The 13,222-nt window shown below is 45.2% G+C and overlaps 1 protein-coding gene and 1 pseudogene across 7 annotated transcripts in view; one reads left to right on the top strand and one right to left on the bottom strand.

Moving 5' to 3' along the window:
* The window catches only part of LOC148025309 (uncharacterized), a 140,134-nt gene that overhangs the window by 46,838 nt on the left and 80,074 nt on the right, over nt 1–13,222 (top strand). The gene's annotated exons all lie outside the window — the stretch shown is intronic.
* On the bottom strand, nt 8,047–10,210 carry LOC148025310 (uncharacterized; annotated as a pseudogene).

The raw sequence follows: 13,222 nt of genomic DNA, 5'->3' as shown, positions 1-13,222 counted from the left end.
ACTAGCACTTGGTAATCAGTCTCTCATGATCATAACTTGATGCAATGTTCAGTTTCAGAGTTGCGGTGAGAACCATACCCATTTGCATACATACTACAGTGACTAGTACATTGAATAGTGACCTCATGGCAGACATACTGTCAGCACAATACCTTGGATGCATGCTGAATACATCCGAGATCCACTATACTCGAGAGCAGTCCTTTCCTGGAGGAGTGGAAGTACTACCTCCCCCTTGAGTATCAGGTGGTACTTTGGACCCGTGCCATGCTGAACCTGAAAGAGCCCGATCCAAAGTTGGCTCTAAGTGAAAGGCATCAAGGTAAAGCTACAATAACTGAGGATGGCCTGCTAAGTCATCCTCTTCCATCCATTTAGCATCCATTGGTGAATAGTTGTGAAATTTCACCCAATAGCTTATGGAAGCTTTACCTTTGACATTTTCTCTTTATGTGCCAAAATCTGCTCAGATACTAATATCTTATTCAACTCCTCTACATTGGACCGAATTTCAGCAGATACATCCTTAGGCACATCACCATAAAAAGGCCTCAACAAGCTCACATAAAAGGCATAGTGTGTCCGCTAGTCTAGAGGCAATTTCAGCCGATATACCACATTGCTGATCCTCTCTAATACCTAGAAAGGTCCATAGTTCCTCATTCTGAACTGCAGATACATTCTCGTTTGCCCTTTCATCTTTTTCAGCCTTGACTTTTCAAAACGCAGCAATACATAATCACCCTTTAAGAAATACAACACACATCCATGGTGATCAGCTGCTCCCTTTTACGTTCCTTAAGTTCTCTTAAATGCATACTTTATCCTTACATAAGCTGTAATAAACTACGGCATCTTTTGCCTACCATGCTTCACTCGCTAACATACAACGCATGTCCAATCTTTCATCACATGCAACCCAGTGTGATATTCCATACATCACTGATTCTCTCATGTGGTATCATCGTTATCAGCTTGTTGTTGATTAGGACAGTTCCTAGCAATGTGACCCTCCTGTTCACATATGTAACATTTATTAGCAGCCCTCAATTCTCTATGCTCTGCCACACTTTTCGAAGGTCTTTGCTGCTGTTTTTGCCTCTTTTCAGCCTGATTTTCAGATCTGCCATTTTTCTCAGCCTTCATTTCCTTGACATTTGACTCATTATGGTCTTGAAAGCTGGCATCTTTTCCACACAGCAATGTATCAGCTGTAATAGCAGTTTCTATAAGCTGAGACATACTTGAAACAATGGATTTAATGCAAAAATCCTTGATTCCTTTAGGCAAACCACATACATACTTCTCCACCTGCTCATGAAGGGGAACTGACCGATAAGAAGTGACGGGCGGCAATGCATCCCAAAACTTCTTATTGAATTGCTCTAAATTCTTGCATTCCTTTGCATCAAGCTTGTTCCAAGCTGTCATGATGTCCACCTCAAAGGTACTAGGCAACCAATTTGATGCAAACATTTGCTTGAATTGTACCCATGTTGATGGTGCTCTACCTTGCATCAAGAGCGTGGACCACCACTGCAATGCATTTCCCTTCAAGAAAGTGGTTGCCTTTCGAATCTTAGAGGATTCGGTGAAGTTTCCCCCGGAATAGGTTGCATCAAACTGCTGAATGAAAGTCAAAGCTTTCAGCCTATCTTGTGCACCCCTGAACGGTTCAAATTTCACACTTTTACCTCCCTCATCATAGTCGTATGCTGGACCTATGGGGGTTAAATTGTCATATACGGGCTGCTGCAAAAAGGGTGCATTTGCTGTATTTCCATGATAGCCAGCATTAAATGGAGCATTTGCACGACCAACACTTATTCCTTGAGCGCCAAAAGCACGACGGGGTATGGATGCTTGCCCATATGCGTGATTTTGCACACCAGGCATCATACCGATGCCGCCATACATCAGATTATGCATTCCATGAGCCATACCCGAGTACATTGGGTTATGCAAGCCATGCATTGGTTGCTGAAAATTATGGGGAGGTATGCCATACATTCCCACATTCGGTCGCTTACCCACCATAGCATGAAAAATTGTGCTACCACCAAAGTACGCTGGCTGCCCCAAATTCTCATGCAAACCTTGCTGTCCAAAAACCATAGGATTAGCATTTACATCATGAACTTGCATTTGCATTTCTTGCCCAACTGGCACCAACTACTTTTCACCATGAGTATCTTTAGGAGCATCTTGAGAAGGCTTTGGCTTGTTCTTCGGTGCATCTTGCTGTCCCGAAGTTCTAGAAGAGGATTTTCTCTTTTTGCCCTTGTTGTTCTTTGTAGGAGTGTTCAAAAACCGAGTAAACTGAGGATCTTTTGCCAATTCAGCAAAGATATTGGCTGCTGCCCTCATTTGATTCTTGAATGCATGATCGAATTCCATTTCCCCTTGTTGATCATCATCCTCTTTCTGCATTGAGGGTTCGAAGCCTCTTTCTGCCCTCAATCTCTGGTATGGATCCCAAGGTGGTTGCTAAACCCTAATTTTTGCTGTAAATTAGGATTTACTGCTGAAATTACAGATCACGCCACCAAAAATGGCTGAGATCTCCTCCGAATGGCTAAGAATTGCTGAGAATGGCTGAGCATAGGCTGAAGGAGATGAGAGAATGCTGTAGAGAGAGAAAATTCTGAGATTTGTCGCGAAGAACTAATCAAAATCTGCTGCCCTATTGTACCAGCCCCAAACGGATGCACCAATAAGAATAGGAGCATCAGAGACTGTGATCTTCAGGAGAAAGTGCATCAGCAGCAATTGCCAACTTCCCAAGGTCAAGAATATGCAATCTCCATCACCAAAATGGTCTCCAATGGTTGGGAAATGGCCCCAAAAGCTGGCAGCAACAGTCCAACACCTCTTCCCAACAGCTCCAAAATGAAAAAACGAGATTTCCCTCTCCCTTCAGCCCTATTTAGCCTTTCCCCCACTTGCATGGGAAAGTTTTGCCAAGTGGCAGCTTTCTTAATCCATTTTCAGCAATTTTCAGCCATTTAATTAATTTCATATTCAGCCCTTAATCCATGCCCAAAAAATTGACCTTGCCCATCCAAAAGTTAATTGGCTAGGCCATTTGCAACCCAAAGTGGTCTCATGCATTAATTGACCCTTGGACATGCATTAATCCATTAATGAGTGCCTAGTCCCTAGTGTCACCACTGACACTTAATGGCCAGTAATGGTCCTAGGGGCAAACTAACACCATAGTTCACCTAAGAACCTAACAAGTATATCTTGTTACAACTTTTTGCCTTTGACACCCATCTTTTTCACAGGGTCCTTGGGCCTTCAACTGTAAAAAAAAGTAGCTTACACCTCACATATGCAACACATGTGCATCTTTTAACTACACATTTGATTAATCCTTTAATAATCAAATGTCAATTAAACATAAGCAAAGCATTAAATTTTCATGTCCTTGTGACACCATAAAAGAGGCATAAGATGGAGAAGAGGGATCAGATGAAACGCCTTAGAAGTCACCTCCTGGTCACGACAAAGAACCATCAAGTGAGAGGACGATTAGTGAAAAAGAGGGACAACAAGAAACTCAATCCAGCAAACCGAAGGCGAAGACGCCTAAAAAGAAGGCAATGAAAAAGAAGCAGGAGGAAGAGAGGAAGAAAAAAGAGGAAGCAGACCTTCTTAAAGCCAAGGCTGAGTCAAAAAGAGCTGCGGAACAAGAAGAGGAGTTGAGAAGGAAAGAAGAGGAGGACCTGGCACAAGCTGTGCACATGTCCATTGAACAACAGTGCAGGCAGGAGGAACTAGCAGCAATGAGCCCGCCTAGGCAAGAGAGGCCAGGAACAAGTGCCCAAGCGGTAGAAGACTTGTCTTGACCCGTCCCTGAAGAAAAGGACAAAGCCACACTCCACTCAACCCCGTCTACCCTGTTGCCCACTACCCCAACCATCACAGCAACGCTAGGCACCCCAGCCACCGTGGATGCCAACAACCTCATGGCATGGGTGCAGTTCTTAGTCAATAAGGCATATACCCCAATGCCCACCTCCAGTGCGGAAACCCCAACTACAGGAGTGAAAATATTGGCTGTTGCAGATCTCGAATCTCAATAGGGACCCAAGCGACCAAAGGTAGATGCTATCACTATGGAGCCACAGGCCGTAAACCAGGACAAGCATGTCAGGGAGCTCTACGCTGAGTTGGAAAGGACAAAGGAGGAGAAGAGAGCGACAATGGCGATGTTGGAAACAAAAGGGAAATGGTAAATGCCTCCCAGTTAGAAAAGACCCGCGAAGTGGCCTTGCAACACAAAGAAATCCATGCATTGAAAGCAGAGCTAAGGGCCAAGGAAGATGACGAAAAATAGTGGCGAAAAAGACTGGAGGAAGAAAACCAGGAGTTAGTCGCAATGCAAAGGGAATACAAGCTCCTGGTTCTACAGCAGGCGGAGCTCGAAGCACAGGTGAGAAAACTTTAAGAGGGCATGGAAGAGCTTGCCGTGTGGGAAGCAGAGAGAGAGCACAAGAGCAGGAATAATGAAAAAAAGAGAGAGAAGAGGTAGAACGTGGAATGCAACGATAAAGGGAAGAACGAGCAACACTAGAGGAGAAGATGGGGTGCCTAACGGAAGAAAAAAAGGACCTTGTACAAAAATGGAAAAGACAGGAGCCGGTGATAGTGACACTGTCATAAAGGCAAAGCAAGGGCCTGGAAGAAATGAAAAAGAAGGCAAGGGAATGGGAAGCCAAGAGCGAGAAGCAAGTGAAGGATCTAGTGAGCCGCTTGGCCCTTGCAAAGGGAGGCCGAATATTAGCAGAAGGCAGGCGGGTGCCGCTTAAGCTAGCCTCGAAATCCAACAACGTACCTTTCTCAGTACAGTCTTAGACGTCACACTCTTTGAGGAGGAGAAGGCAATTGATGTGCTTAAAAGGAAACGAGAAATAGCTCGGAAGGCAATAAAAAAAGGGCTATGCTCCCAGGTTCAAGATGCAAGCCTCGACCCAATTAGTCAAGATTAGCAAGAGAAATGGTTAGAAGTAGGCTTAACACTAGAGAAGATTGATGCTCTGGAATTTCAAGAACGATAACCCTAGGAGGCAAGGGTAGGGTCAAGCCGTGAAGGAAAGCAACAAGATGAGGAGTGGATTCGAACATCCCCCTCACCACAACCAGAGCCCCCTCAAGAACAAGATGCAATAGTGGAAAGGAAGGTAGAAGCAAAAAAGAAGAGGGCTAGAATGTTAGATCAAGCACGCAAAAGAGTGCAAGCACAACCACTTGCAGTTTCACAGCCGCCCATCCCACTAGAAAGAGACTGCTTATCCATGAATTGAAACATAGAGCTGTCGATGTGGGAGCAGTGGGACAATCGTTGCCAACCCTTCGACTTCACCTTCCGATATCCGGTAGGTTTGAGCAAAGTACTATCCACGGGGGATGATGTTGGCTGGACCGACCCTTGAAATTGAAGATGTAGTTGGGCCGGCGGGTCATTTTTTTGTTGCTCGTGTTGAGGGGATTTGTCCTTTGAAATTGAAGATAAAGTTGGACGGATCCCTACGTGGAGAGAGGCGGATGTGCGGATCCGTCTTTGAAATTTAAGGTGGTGTTAAACATGGATTCGTCTTTTGGCCCTCCGTGACTGCCTTCTCCTGCGCTATTTCAAATGAGCTTCTTCATTCACTTTTTGATTGGGGCTGCCTCGGCCTTGGTTTGCCTTCATGGAAATGTTATCGCATAAAATGACGCCTCTCTTAGATGGGTGCTAGTCCTGAGACATTGTGGTTTTGAATCGATGAGGGTTTGATGAGAAAGGGCGGACGTGTGAGGCAATGATGACGGGGCTGCAAAGGAAGTGAGCTTGGGAAGAAACGGATCACTTGGTTGAGGTGTAGGGGCCGGGGGCGTATTGTATGGATGATGGGGCGGCCAAAGTCAGTGGTTGAGGCCTTTGTTTGTACCTAGAAGAAAAGAAGTTGCACTACCTGGGGGTGTCTCTGGAGTGTGTGATGCACGTGCTTGTGGAACTGGGAGATGGGTCTAACCTTGGGCAAGCCCTCGGTGGTGTCCCACACTTGAGGATCCAGTTTGTGTATAAGGGAGTTGCGGTGCATGGAGCTTAGAGTGACAAGTGTAATCATAGGCAAGAGTTACCTTTCTAGGTATGTCCTGCCCTTGATGTACTCTAAGCATGTGTGGTGGGGTATTAAAAAGGCTAGGGTGTTAGACACGGAGCCAACTGGTTGAGGCCCCGGACACACCTAACTTGAGAACCCCTAGGTGTAGTGACTATGACCTATGTGTAGCTTGCTGTGTCTATGTGTAATTTCTCTTTCCATTTCTGTTCTCTATGATTGCCTTTTCGCTTTGTGCCTCCTTGTCTTTTGTTTCTTTTTTCCTTATCTCTTGTCTCCTTGTTCTTCTTTTTTTTTTCTTTTGCCAAGTTACATAGTCATGATAGAAGTTAGGCTTTGTCATCGGAGTGAGGTGGAGAAGGGGGCTTAATAGATTTGTTAAGGAATTGGCGGCTTTGGAGATACCCCTTTAGGTTTAGGCGGACTTGAAGGGTAGTGGTGGAGAGGAATGGATGATTGTAGCGGGTGAAGTGGCTATCATTCATATCCTCTAGAAGAGCCAAGCAAAATGAAGGTAGTAGAGCAGCTCGCATCATTAGTTGAGCCATCACGCAACTATCTATAGTGTTAGGATCAAAATGGAGAGCTGGGAGGCCACGCTCCTACGAGATGGGGTCTTGCATAAGGAGTATCCTAAGTAATCTAAGGTAATTTCAAGTTGTAATAAAGGCGGGGTTAGGGCATGAAGAGAATTCGTTGGTCAAGTGGATTAGGGTATCATATAAATTTTTTGATGTGAAGATGACGGCATCTTCATATGTAGTACAATGAGAATTATAAATTATTGAAAAATCATAGCGGTTTTGGGCACTGGAGTCAAAATCCACTCCCACTCTTGGAGGGTAGGGCGTAAAGCTTGGGTCATTTCACTCGAAGGGTTGAGTGTTGCAAAAGGCCATCTAAGTGTCCATGTTGGTGTCGTAGACTCTTTTTTTCCACGTAGGTTGGCATTCGTAGCCGGGCACAGACCTTGGCACTTCAAAAACTTTATTTTGCTAAAATTCGGCATCTTTAGTGGTCCATAATGCGGGGTTCTACTCTCTGTCCTCCAACCATTTCTGTCCGAGTCTGCTTTCGATGTTAATCACCTCCTCCACTACCTTGATGGGCAAAACCCTATGCAGGGTGGTGGGGAATGGGAAGTTAAAGTTGAAGGGGCTCTTGGCTGTTTCTTGCCTCTCCCAGATTACAAGGTCAGCATAGAAGCTTGCTGGGGTATTGTCCTCACATGGTGGGATAGGTGCCTGGGGTGCCCTCACTCCCTTCGCATTTCATTTTCTTCTTGTTTCCTCCACCATTTGTCTTCTTCTTTCCCTCAGCACCGCCTTTCTTTTTGTGGAGGTGTTTGCGTGTTGTTGCTTTTCAGGCCGTGGAGAAGGAGGCAGTGGAACAAGGTTGATGTGTACATACTGTACGGCACGTATTTGCATGTTGTTTCTTACAGATTAAATTTTTGTGTCCGTAAAAATACGTACCATTGTAAAAAATATCAATCTTTATGGCATTTCATATCAAAATAAACATAAAAAGATCCAAATACATTTTAAATTGTGAGAGAGACATACAAGACAATCTAATAAGGTCTTTGCTAATACGCATTTGATTAGTAATCACAAAACCCTTGCCACACGTTGTAAAACTTGTTAGTTCAGAAATCAAACATTAGATATCAAAACCGGTTTTCAATCAGAGATCAATCTTCAATCAGCAATCACCAATCACCACTCTTAGCTTTATATAAACTGATGAATCAGTGTTTTTACAACAAAAGTCTCGACTCTCATCCATGTTAAAAGGCTGCAAATGCATCAAAACAAATTGAATACAATGTACATACTACATAGCAAGCTGCAACACTACATCATAGAAATGTCCTCAAAAGGCCCATAAGGGCTAGTCCAGAGTCTAGACTCCACAATGAAACGTGATCTAAGAGTCAAAACTCCTCATCAGATGATGACGACGACGATGCACCAGAAGAGAGCAAGTCCCCATCTGTCAGGACATTGCCCTCGTTGTCATACTCATGTGATGATGTGAAAGATGTATCATGAGATCCATGTGCTACATTATCATCTCTTGGCTCTCTCTTAGTATGAATGAGAGTGACAGTCTCATTCGCTTGAGTCCGCTGCGTACGAACAGGCAGCTTCCCTCGACGAATGCTCCTCCGTCTAGCGCTCTCTGAATCTGCAACCTCCTCACGCAAAGGTATTGCCAAAGCGTGTGCGCGTGACCTTGTGACACGGCAATCGATGCTCTTCAACTCTCTATGGAGTTGTATAATATTTGCTTGCTCGTCTCTGATAGGTTGCTCAATATCGTCCTCAGTAGAGGTTGCACCATCTTCACACGGGTCAGATTTGCTTGTGGAAAAGCAAAATCCGACAAGTCAGAACCACAAGAAATGACTTAATTATATTGAAATGTGTCAAAAGGCGTACAATATCGGATAGTTAAATATACCTGCTTGGGTGTCCCCAAAGCATGATAATCTCGCACGAGCTTCATGTTAGCTCGGCAATACACTAATCACTCCAGCTGAGCGGTACTAAGTCGATTGTGGATCTTTGTGTGAACCAAGGAGTAGACGCTCCAATTGCGCTCACAAGCAGCAGCAGAACAATCCTACGATCACGAATCACGATACGATTTTGGAGTCAAAACCCTTAATGAAGTAAACTTTAAAGATAGATGCAATTGTGAAAGAGTCAAGAGTACTTGCGAGAGGGTTCAGAGAACAAGAGGAGTCAGCTTTGGAGGACCTTGTCTTCCATAGCTCTGCCACCATGTGAGAGGAAATTTCGTCGTTTCCTCTCTCAAAACCACCGCTCTAGCAAAGGATGGTCCTAGATTGTTCATAAAACTCACCATCTCTGCATCAACCTCAAGTTGCTCATTCTTGTCGTACATTATGTTGATGTACTGGTCTTTCTGCGTGAGTAGAGTGCTCTCACTAAACAACTCTAACATCTTGTAGAAGGGATGAAGCAATGTAGTCATCCCATGAATGGGACGGCTCATAAACGTCCATCGCCACTCTACAATAGCCAGGATGTCACCTAGGCTACAAATTGACAAGCCAACATTCCAATAGTCATTATATAATATAACTTTAAACATATTGTTGCAATGTGCATATTATTTAATATTAATATAATCTACCAAGAACAATATTCAAGTGTACACTCATCGAGACTTCGTCAATGTCGTACATGCAGCAATATGGCGCTTCATCTCCATGAAGAGATGTGATGATAGACCAGTCCAAGAGTAGAGCCCTCCATATCTGTGACTCGGAGGAGGACATGGATAGGCTGCAATGCCATTGTCAAGCTCTGTACGTCTGTCCAAAAGGCCTCGTCAAGCACTTTCCGTTGAATGTATCTAGTAGCCTCTGTCTGCGCATGGTGCATAAACCTCCATTTTGGGTCCACCACAATCTGTAGTACCAGGTCCTGCAATCTAAAAAGCCTCTGCAAGACTAGGAATATATAAGAAAACCTAGTCTTTGAGGGTCGCACCATATCAAGTGCACTATGGCTCCCGAAGATGGCCAAAGCCTGATGTTTTTTTCGGAAAAATGTAGTAATCTTCGTGGCATCTGCAACATGAGGTTGCACCCATGGCAACTTTCCAATATCCTCCATCAGCAGGTCCAAGCAATGTACAGCACAAGGAGTCCAAGCAATGTGAGGAAACTCTGCCTCGACCAATTCACCCATACACTTGCAATTTGAAGCATTGTCTGTCACCACTTGGACCACATTCTCTGGCCCAACATCCAAAATTTCCTGTCTGATGTGGTGATAAATAAACTTAGCACTGATGGATTCTCCTGCCTTTCCTGCATCCACAGCGCGCAAGAAGTATATTGCAAGACATGAGGACACCAAAATACTGATAATGTGTCGTCTACGCATATTACTTCTGCCATCAGATATGATGGCGCACCCAAAAGATTGCCATCCTGCCTTGACAGGTACCAATGCCTTCTTGATCAAGGCTTTCTGCTCTTCAAGCATTGTGGTACACATTTTGTTATACTCCACCCTGGACTGCGAGTCTGTGTGGCCAACCTTTGCTATGGCCCTCACCATTCTCTTCCATTGATCAGTCCTCAGTACATTGAAGGAGATGTTGCACTCCACAAGAGTGCGAGCAATCTCCATCTCAGCTATTTTTGGTCTCTCTTTCACCCACGAAAGAGATGACACACGTGAAGGCAAAGTACTCTATCTCAGCACATGTGCATCATCATCCTCATCAACCTCTTGCATGACACGGGCCCTCTTTCTGCCCCGTGTAGGTTGGCTATCTTGTGTGGAAGAATCACCCATTTGCCCTACAAGCGCATCATGAAGTGCATCTTGAGTGTGCTGGCTGCCCCCCTTACCTTCTTTGAACCCTTTGCTGTTGATGAATTCTTAGCAATGAGCTTGTCTCTGATATCCTGCGGCACTTGCTTGCACCCACCACAATTTTTGGTGGTGCCAATACCTGTCAAGTGTATCACGACACAAGAAATTATGCTCGTGAGCTCGAAGTTCCAATACTTGCACTACCATCTACTCGAAGTTGCAATACTTGCACTACCATCTACGTGTGCCAGTGTCAGCTTGGGTTGGCGTATTAATAACACGGATGACATTGGTGTGCTCCTGCTAATAGGGGTTTCATGGCTTCGGCATATTGGATCCTGAAAGATATGTGACACAAAGAAAGAGAGAGAGCTTAGAGCATACTCCAAAGGAAGAAAGAGAGAGAGAGAGAGGGAGAGGGACTCGGGAGGGAGCGAGAGAGAGATGAGATTAATCATGTAGTACATTGGCCGCTCGCCGTTGAGAGAGAGAGAGAGAGAGAGAGAGAGAGAGAGAGAGAGAGAGAGTAGTACGAGACAGAGATGCATCATGAGGAACCAAGGCCATGAGCGAGAGAGAGTATGAGAATTACTTGGTTGCAATGTGCACAGTATGCAAAGACAGAGCGAAACAAAGTGCTGCAGGCGAAATTCCGAAATAAGCCCAAATTCGTACGTTGAAGGTCAAAGGGGTTAAAAAAAATAAATGTACGGATCGATCCGTACGCGTATGATCCATATGGTACGGATTGATCCGTACGTGTACGGATCCATACAGTACGATCCATACGATACGAAACGATTTGTACGTACGTATTGCTGCAACCTTGTGGTGGGACAAGCTCTTCCTCGTGTGGTCCCATTTCAAAGTTCATATTTACCTCCCTCTCCTGCCTTGGCTTCTGCTGCTCTTCTTGGGTGAATCCAAGTGCATCCACTTCCTGTGGGGTTAGGCCTGCCAATAGGAGGTAGTGGCATTGCTCTTTCAAGCTTAGGCCAACTCCCCTAGGTTGTGGTGGCATTTGCAGTCTTGCTCTCGGGAGTCTACGAGCCATTCACAGTTTCTTTTTCATGGTCTCTATGGATTCTTCCTTCTCTGCCAGCGTGACATCCAATACGGTATTTAAGAAGGCGCGTTGCTGCATTTGGAAGCTCAATTGCGTGACTTACGCTCTGCTTTTAGCAAGTATTTTGTCTTTCTCTACTTGAGCTAGACGGCATGCTAAGGTTTTAACTCTTTTTTCATTCTGGTTGGCCCATTCTTCTGCTCTCCTTTTTATGTCTTCGAGGCTTTTCCCCTGTCTCTAAGCTAGCACTATTAGCCTTCGTTCTTGATCTTCCATTTCTTCCCTTAGCTTCTGCTGCTCTTCCTGTGCGGAGGCAGCCTCTTGGGTTAATCTTTCCACCTCTCTTTCATACCTGCGAGCTCTTTCCTCCTTCAGCTTCTCCAGTTTTTTTGTGGCTTTAGTGATTTTCTGCATTTCAGCTTGCAGATCTTTGTAGAGCCCTACAATCTCTCCATTGTGCCGTTGCAGGCATTGTATGGCCTCGGTTTCTTCGTCCAATCACACACGTCATTCTGCTTTTGTCTCTTCTTTAGTTTGTAGGTGCTCCTTTAGCTCATTAACTTCCCTTTGGACCATGGCTATTTGGCATGTTTTCTCCAATTGGAATGTAGCCATGGTCTCTTTTTCGGCTTCTAGCTCTGCTACTGCGATTTTTTTCTCCTCCTTGGCTTTCTCTAGCTAGGAGAGAAGCTCCTTGACATATTCATCGTATTCTCTAGGTGGCCTCTTTGTTGCGGGAACGGAGGTTGTGGAGATTGCCACCTTTTGCCTCCTCGGGTCTTGCCTCGACTCGACATCTATTGTAACCGGCCTTTTGGTTCCTACCAGAGGGGTTCCTGCTCGTGCTCCTTGGCTCATTTCTTTATTTACGAAGTACTGGACCCAAGCCATTAGGTTGCTAGCATCCACCTGGATTGTAGAATTGGGTGTAGACATTGCAGTGGTGGTGGCGGGCGCCAAGGGAGTGAAAGTGGGGGTGATTGGGGCCTTGCCCTGTCTTCTCGCACTGTAGGTGGTACGAACTCTGGCACATGGGTGCTTGAGCTCGGCCCTTCATCTTTAAGCGGGCTCGCGGATTGTGGCTCGTCCTACTTGGACTGTTGCTCAATGGACCTGCGCATAGCGAGGGCCATGTCTTCCTCCTCCTTTCTTCTCAACTCCTCCTTCTCCTCTTCATGCTTTCTCTTTCTTTCCTCCTCGACCTTTTTGGACTCCCTGCGAGCCTTTCGCAAGTCCGCTTTCTCTTTTTTCCTCCTCTTCTCTTCTTGCTTTTCTAGTGCAATTTTCTTCTTTATCTTTTTAGCCTTTTCCCAGCTAGTCTGCTCTTCTTGTTTCTTGTTTTCTTCTTCCTCACTCAGCATCCTTTTGCTAGAGTGTGCCTCCTGTTCTTGGTGAGGTGGTGACCTGCTTGGTGTTTCATCTATTCCTTCTCCTCCTTCTTCCTGCCCTTGCCCTAAGGCTTCCCTGATGATAGCGGTAAGAACCCCACCGAATCCAATGGTTGAGGCCTTTGAAGATGAAGCTTTTCTTTTAGCCTTGTAGCAGGGGATTTTCCTTCGGTGGGCTGTCCTTCCGTTGCCAAAGCCTTCGCCGAGGTCTCAGTGGTCTTCCTCACAAAACCGCTAAGGTTCACCTCATCTAGTGACTGTGCTGCAATGCTCTCTAACAAGGGGACATTAATGCAA

The sequence above is a fragment of the Lygodium microphyllum genome, chromosome 14 (assembly GCF_053477565.2).
Source record: "Lygodium microphyllum isolate KBCC chromosome 14, Lygodium_microphyllum_v1.1.10, whole genome shotgun sequence".
In the NCBI taxonomy this organism is placed as follows: Eukaryota; Viridiplantae; Streptophyta; class Polypodiopsida; order Schizaeales; family Lygodiaceae; genus Lygodium; species Lygodium microphyllum.
The sequence above is the reverse complement of the archived record's forward strand: the minus strand, read 5'-3'. Positions and strand labels throughout refer to the sequence as shown.